This window comes from Oryctolagus cuniculus, chromosome 6, assembly GCF_964237555.1.
Source record: "Oryctolagus cuniculus chromosome 6, mOryCun1.1, whole genome shotgun sequence".
Classification (NCBI taxonomy): domain Eukaryota; kingdom Metazoa; phylum Chordata; class Mammalia; order Lagomorpha; family Leporidae; genus Oryctolagus; species Oryctolagus cuniculus.
The window spans coordinates 124,491,926-124,497,925 of record NC_091437.1 but is presented as its reverse complement, the minus strand read 5'-3'; positions in this window follow the sequence as shown (position 1 = coordinate 124,497,925).

Sequence of the window (6,000 nt, the reverse complement as noted above, 5' to 3'; positions counted from 1 at the left end):
TAGATGAGAACCACATAAAAACATGGCAACGTTCTGTCATCACATTATGATATTTACAACACAGCACTGTCAATATGTGATGTTGCAAAAACACAGTGCCACGTGGTAAATATTGCAGAGGCTTGTGAATAAGTCCCTCTGAGAGCTCACGACTCTGTGTGACCCAGTTCACAAACAAAATGATTTTTAGGACAGAGGAGCACTGACTTTTAAGAACAAGATTATGGGAAATGTTGAATTCTGACCCATGATAACAACTGAACTACTGTTTTAATTCTGTCCTCAAGTAGGCAAAGTGTCTATTGGTTTAACTGGGTGTTCCAAAGGCTCAATCTTGTGCAATTCGTTTACCTGTGTATTTCTGACGGTCATTTGGAAAGGTAGGCTGTGGGAAAAGTTCTTCAGTCTCACTCTGCAATTAAACAATTACTGTTTCCTGATTTAATAAACACTAAAATATAAAGACAATATGAGAGCATTTGTATTATCTACTTAATGGAGTTTCTTTTTCCTAGTTTAATTGTCTTACTTAGATGAAAGATATAGGGCATGAACAGTCCAGTTTCACTGGGAAGTTTACCTTGGTAAAAAGACAGGAGCTATTACATTCTATCTTGTCAATGATCCATGGATAATGGGTCACCAGGGGATTTAAGAACTGTATCTTTCAGTTCTTGCCAGGGAGGTATATCAATGTGCACTGATGTGAACCATAATATGACACACCTTGAAGAGTCCGCAAAACCCTTCAGGCACTCTCTCAGCTGCCTTCACAAAATAGGGGACTAAAGGTTGCCAGTTAAGGGCAGTGTTTTGTAAATAATTGTAGTAACAGAATGGTTTTTCTATTTCTCCATGTTAAATTCTAACGATTGATTATTAATTCTCAAGTTTAAATGTCCTTAGTTTATTTTTTCCCATTATATTAGGAATATACTCCCTGGGAAAAATAAACCAAATATATATTGTTTTACTGTTAAATGGGTCAGAAATGGGGTGGTGGAACAAGTTGCAAAATAGTATGATCCTATTTGTGTGTGTGTGTGTGTGTGTGTAAGTATACACTTCTATCTGTATCTGCATAGCAAAATATCTAGAGACACATACCAAAAATATTAACAGTGGCTGCATCTGGGGATAGGCATTAAGGGGATTCATCTGTAGAGGGTGAGAGCAGGGATAAAGAGATTCACTTTTTACAAATGCATTTCTATGAGTATATGGTTTGACTTTTTTTTTTTACAATAAGCATGATTGTTTTTATCACATGAAAAAATACATTTACTTTTCAGTGTAAAACATCACTTCCAATCAAGTCTTGAGAGTTGTAAACTTTTGTAGTTCTAATAAAAAATGAGTTCATGTTTATTTTTATTGAATTCATATTTTTATGGGACAGAAGTGACATAATTTCTTGATATTTTCTTGCTTTTGTGAAGTCAAACATACTTTACTGAAAATGCACTTAGGTAGTCCTTAGTGAAACAATAAATCTTACAATATAGAGGCTTTACAAATTATGTAAATTCTCATTTTACAGATGAGAAATTAGAGAGGTTAAAGATCTTGTCCATACACCTGCAGGGTTTAAAAAAAAATTAAGTTCATATTCTCATTTCATTTCATGGTCATAGCTGTATTACAAAATGGCCTCCCTGCTCTGAAATCTTAGTGTGATAATAATAATATAAAGAATCTAAAAAGCAATTTAGATTAGCTCTGATCTGAAAACCAGCATAATATATCCACACCACAATACACAAGATATTACTTAGGCAAATTAATAATCATAGAAATGAATTAGGAAGTCATTTGGTGACAACCAAATACAACAAGTACAATAAGCAAGTTGAAAATTAATTTTACTCTCTGTGATTTTTTCATTTTAATCAATTATTTCATTCTCTCTCTCTTCTGTCTTTTTAAATTAGTGAGTGAATTAAGAGAACAATAAAGACTAAAGATATAAAGTTTCAAAACCTGAAATATCTATAAACATAAAAAAGAAAAATTAAAATCTGGGACAACAGTAGAAAAGCAAAGTTGGTGGGAGAGACCGTGGAAGAGCAGTAAGAATCAAAGCAGAGGAAAGTTTGACAACTTCAAGGACAGTGAGTAAATAAGTAAAGAAAAGTGGGTTGAGATTTGTTTTATGTTTATTATGGTAAGCACATAGTGAATGGCTGATGGATAAGATAAAGGGAATGATGGTGTCAAAGGCTAACGCAGAAGTTCTCAGTCTCTAATACACATAAGAACTACCTGAAGTGTTTGTTTAAAATACAGAGCCCTTTAGTCTTTATTGCCAGAAATTCCAATTCACCCACTGCATTAAGGGAGGGCCTAGAAATAAGTACCTTGGGTAATTCAAATGCTTACCACTAGAATTATTGAAACTCTTCAAAGGGGGAAAACAGAAACAGAACCTGGATGAAGAAACCTGGAGAAGAGGAGAAAAAAAAAAAAAACAAAAAACAAACAAACAAAAAAAAAAAACAAACAAACAAAAAAAAAAAAACAGGGAAAGGAGACCTGAATGGAAATCAAGGAAGAAAGGGAAACTAGAATTGGAGGAATGATTTAGAAGAAGTACAAGGGTTTCTGTGGGTGTGTGTGAAGAGAGACAAGCAAAGACTGGTCAGAGCTAATAAATCAAGATAAAAGAATTAAAAGAAAAACACTGAGCAAATTAAGACTTTATCTCAGATTTTAAAAATAACACTTATCACCTCTTTCCTTTACAAATGTAATATGTACTCATGGTCAAAAAGTTAAAAATAAGAAAATGAGAAGAAAAAGATATCTTAATTTGTCACTCATGTACAGCTGCTGTTAACATTTTGCTATATTTTCTGCTGGTTTTTGTTTCTGGAGGCTTTTGTTCGTTTTATATAGTTGATATAATGGTTCATATAACATTAAATATCTTGCATCTAACATCAGTACCTCCTAAACTAAGATTATTAATGGAAATATCATTTTAACATCTGCCTGATATTAACAATAGTCAGTTTTCCTTCCCTGCTAACAGAACTCAGGGTTCTTCAGGTAATCAAGGGCTTCAAGGAAGGCTGCCTCCATTTCCATGCATGGAAGGTGATTTTTCTGTAGTTTAAGTCAATCATGGTATAATTCTTTTCCCCTTGGTCAGTCAGAGAAAAGGGCAAGTGACTCGCTTCTGATCAATAAGATATAAGGGCAAGTATATAGGTTGGATTTGTGGGGCAGATTCTTAGTTCTTAAAAACTGATGCAAGGACAAGATAACCCCTTTTTTTGCCTAAGGAATGTGTGTGAGGAGGCGGTGGTGGAGCTGGTGCTTGGAGCTGTTGCAGCCATCTTGTGGCCATGAAGGGAGCTGAGTCTACAGACTGAGAACAGAAAAATGGGAAGATCTGGGTCCTAGATGTCACTCAAAATAATTGTGCATCAGTGGACCCTACCTTAAGATGTCAATAAATCCCCTATCGTGCAAGCCCTGTTTAATTGGAATTTCTTTTCTTAAAGTAGGAAGCATCCTAACAGTTATAGCATTAAAATTTACTTAACAAGTTTCCTCTTGTGGGCTAGTTTGCTTACATTTTTCGTTGTCAGTCTTTGCCTTGAATAGTTTCAAGAAAAAAATTACGTTGCTTAGATAATTAAGTAACATGTTCAGGGGAAAAACTCAACAAGTAAAAAAAAAAAAAAAAACAACAGGAATGAACTTGAAATATCTCAGGTCATCAAAGCTGAATCACTCTGAATCTCCACTCCCTTTATTGCTCATTGCTGTCAGCAGAGGTGGTTATCAGTGGCAAGTTACATTTTAGGAGGAAAAATTGAGAAATACAGTCTCTATACAAGACTCGAATGAAGGTGAACACAAATAATCCTCCTAAATACAAAAGCCGTTCCTGTTTGCAAAGTGTTATATGATTTCATCATGTCTATCTTTCCTTATTAAAATACAAAAGGCAGTCCTTTGTGCCAATACTCTTCTTATATTAAAATTTGCTATAGATTCCACACAGTTTTTAATCCAAATGAATCTGCTTTGTCTTGTTGATAGTCTTCCACAACTAGCATTTCTCAAATGCCTTCCATGAACAGGCTGCTCCCTGCAATCAAAGTTGGGGCAAGGGTATCTGATTGAACAGTATTTAAGTGAAGGGATCCAAGTGTCTATGGTAACATCTGACAAATGAGCAGAAGAAAATCCTGGTAACTGCCTTGTATTCCATCACTAACAGTAGTTGGGCCTATTTTACAATTTGCGATTTTGGATTAGTTGATGCTTAAAATATTTCGTTGTCTTGGAGTCAAGTTTAGAAAGGCCTCCTTACATAAAAGGAAATGTGCCTGCACCCAATAGCAATGTTAATGACTACAATTAGAGAGCATCATTGCTACAGGGACCTGCATTTCAACATGAGCATTAATAAGAGCACCTAACACACATTTGTAGTTCTACATTAATGACTGATTACAGTAAAATTCATTTTTAGAAATTATTTTTAAAGCTCCCACAGAGATGACAAAACACAATGACAGTCGCAGCTCAGGACTCACATCTAACTGTTGTTCATGAAGTTCTTTTTTTTTTTTTAATCTTTTATTTAATGAATATAAATTTCCAAAGTACGACTCATGTGTTACAATGGCTTCCCCCCCCCATACCGTCCCTCCCACCCACAACCCTCCCCTTTCCCACTCCCTCTCCCCTTCCATTCACGTTCATGAAGTTCTTCAGCCTGTGGTTATGACTCGTGATACTGCCTGGCCCTGGTCTCTTGCCAGGAGTATTGATTCATAAGTTGACTATGATAGGGGGTGTAAGGAAAACACAGGCTAATCTAAAACTCAAATAATGATTCTTCTCTGAACCACGAAAACCAGCAGGTCAGTTTCCTAAGGTACAAGATGTCATTTTCCCTACGATGTCTCATAAGTTTGTTTCAGGTAGGATTCATTTCCTGTAAACTTGGCATTCTGAAGAAGAAAACAAAACCCAGAATTTGGAGAGGAACCCACTGTTCAAAAGTTCACCTGAGAGCATGAAAAATATGTGGGAAGAGTCAACTCTGATAGAAGCTAGATCCTTTGGGAATCTAGATGGACAGACCTGGATTTAAGAATATAAATTGAGGGGGAACTGTGGCAGTAATTCCTGTCACAGGAGTCAAGATTCCAAAAATGTGCCACTAGATATCGAAAAGCAGAAACTGATCATGAAAATCAGTGGAAACCAGGACAGGGGCTTGGCACATGAAGAGCCCATCCAAGCAATTATTGAATTAATGAATAGATGAATTAACTTTAATTTTTGAAATAGTATGAGTATGGCAAGGGAAGCTGCTTTCTCCACTTTCCCCTTTTTTCTTTTTCACTTCTGATCCTCCCCGCCCCGCCACACACACAAATCAAACAAATAGAGAGGAACAGCATTCTGGTTACACCTATCTACATATCCCTGTGGCAGGGACTTCAAGGATATGCCTGCAGCTTGGTAGTGAGCAAGGGTCAGTCTTTGATAATTCGACTGAACCCTATGCCATCAAACTGTGGCGCTTGAAGTCAGTGAGGGTGGGTGTGGCCGTGAGACTGACTACACAGAAAGAGCCTGCGGGATTAGGGGGCTCTGGGACAGTCAATATATAACCCTGTCCTAAAGTATTCAAATCTTCTGTACGAAGGCAGGCAGGATTTTGAGAGAGTAGGGGTAGGGAGGTCACTGAGTTAATTCTGTACAAACAAAGAAAACAAACAACTGTTTCATTCTTCTAAGAACCACACACACACACACGCCAGGCTCCATCCCTGCCCCTTCTCGGTAGTGAAACCCTAGGGCTCAGCCCTGGCTGGAGAATGTACTTGTGTGAGCATTAGGCACTTACACCACTCCACTTTGCTGGAGAGACTTATCTCCCTCGAGAAGCCGAAGTGACTTCAGCCAGCTCCCTTGAGAACAGGATTAAGCAGTGAATGGGAAACATTTTTGAAACCTCCTAGTACATATCTT